We start from the raw sequence: 2191 nt of genomic DNA on the forward strand, positions 1-2191 counted from the left end.
TTAGCTTTTCAAATTATTTTTATACTATTTTATATTTTTTTATTATATATATATTTATATATTATATTTTTAAGATTGTTTTTATATGATTCTTTAGAAATAAATGTTGCTAATAATAAGCCCATGAGTTGTTGCAGAAATCATCTATAACACTGTCATGTGACTGAGTGATTTGCATTTCATTGGCTGCCAATGGGGATGGATTAACAAATAAGTGTTACATTGCAGTTTGTTCATGCGCACATGTTAGGGCACGCATTAATGTGCTGCATTAAGGCAGCCTGTACATTAGGAATGAGCTGCCAATGCAGCCCAACAGATGAAAAAAATGCACATCATCATTTTTTTTTCCTTTAGCAACGCAGCGTACCACAACAAACGATATGTACGCTATGCTGTGCGGTGTTGTGTTTTTACTGTACAGTGCATTGTGGTGACATTCACAATGGACAGCTTCACTAGGATTGCATAGTTGCCAACTGTCACGGATTTGCCATGATAGCCAGTCCTGATTTTTCTCCTCTGTCTCTCCAAGGTTTGTGTCCCGGACTATGTCCAGACATCACCGCTGGCTGAGCCTGTCACTACTTTTGAAGTCCAACTTTTGACACGCTGGATGATGCCAACAAGGCATTGATGGGTGAATGTCAGTTTGGAGGAATGTCTTATTGCGGGCATGTGAAATAGAGCACCACACTTGCTTTACTACTCCAGATACATCTTTATTCAATGTAGGGTTGAGGGGACAGAATAGAAATAGCCAACATGTTTCGTTGGCTCATACAGATATCCCCTTCATCTGGATTGCCCAATCAGCTGCTGAAGAGCTCTATGCATTCTCACTCACTGGACAAAACAGGATTTATTTTAACCCATCATATTCCTGATATATGTTCTTCTTTAGTAAGCCCCAAGTTCGGTGCTGGTACAGCTGTGCAAGACTGAAGTTAAGGCCGCAGTTCAGATTTAAAGATAAAAGTTTTGGCAGCACATACACATTAACCTCTTCCTGTCCGGCCGTTTAGTGGCTTCTTGAATGCAGTTGGGTGTTTTAAAACATCCTTTCCCCCCGCTTCTGCTCGTGTGCGCTGCTCCATGCACGCACAAGCAGGAAACTGACTGCAATTTAAACAGTCAGTGATCACTGTTTACATAAAAGCATTTGGGCGGCTTTAGTGCAAGTGTGTGCCCCCTCACTTTAGCACCACCTATCCCATGCTCCGCTGTGCCCCGTTTGGGCCTGGGACCAGCACAGCAGCTCTCCGTACTGAGATCGGAGGGAGATCAGCACATCTGATCTCCCCTCTAATCTCTGAATGCGGAAGTGATGTGTATTACATCGCTTCCGCCTTCGGCTGTCATTTCTCCAGCTTCTGTAGCCGGAGAGAAGCTGGTTAAGCAGATCTTTGCTTCATCAGCCTCTTTGGGGGTCCCTAGGTGACATTCGGGGTCTAATTGAACCCTGATGTCTCCATAAAGAGGACCTGTCACTGTATATTTGCTATCGTAGATCTTTGCTTCATCAGCTTCTGTGGGGATCCCTAGGTGACATTAGCTGTCTAATTGACCCCTGATGTCTCCATAAAGAGGACCTGTCACTGTATATTTTCTATCACATAGGGGGTTTCTTTGGGGGCTACCCCTGCACTGCAAGGGCTAAGTGTTCATTTTGTTCTAGGGTGTAAAATTAAAAAGATATACTCACCTGATTCTAGGTCCTGCCTGGATGCTAGACCGGTCCCTGCAACCTTCCCCCCCCCCTCCCTCCCCCCTGGGCTCCATCTACCCACTGACGTAGTCACGTGCAATACAAGTCTATGGACTTGCAATGGACACGAGGACGCCAGGTGATATTCCACAGCCATGTCCCATAAAGGTTAGCAGGCACTGGCGCAGGAATGAGGATCGGGTGAGTGTATCTTCTTTATTTTAGACCCTAGACCAAAAGGAGCACTTAACCCTTGCAGTGCATGGGGCAGCCCCACTGTAAGGGTTCATTTGAATACATTTTGCAAGATCACCCATGATCACACCATGATTAATGCCAAGTGATTGCTTCACATGGGGAACAATGTAGCAATTAAGCACGAACAGTAGCACAATGATACAAATTTGGGCGATCGATCGCTACAGCATACAGCTGCTTATGTGGCAATTGCTAGTGATCTCTACCAGGTTCGTTATGGGAGAT

Source organism: Nanorana parkeri, unplaced genomic scaffold, assembly GCF_000935625.1.
Source record: "Nanorana parkeri isolate BGI_ZX_2015 unplaced genomic scaffold, ASM93562v1 scaffold135, whole genome shotgun sequence".
In the NCBI taxonomy this organism is placed as follows: Eukaryota; Metazoa; Chordata; class Amphibia; order Anura; family Dicroglossidae; genus Nanorana; species Nanorana parkeri.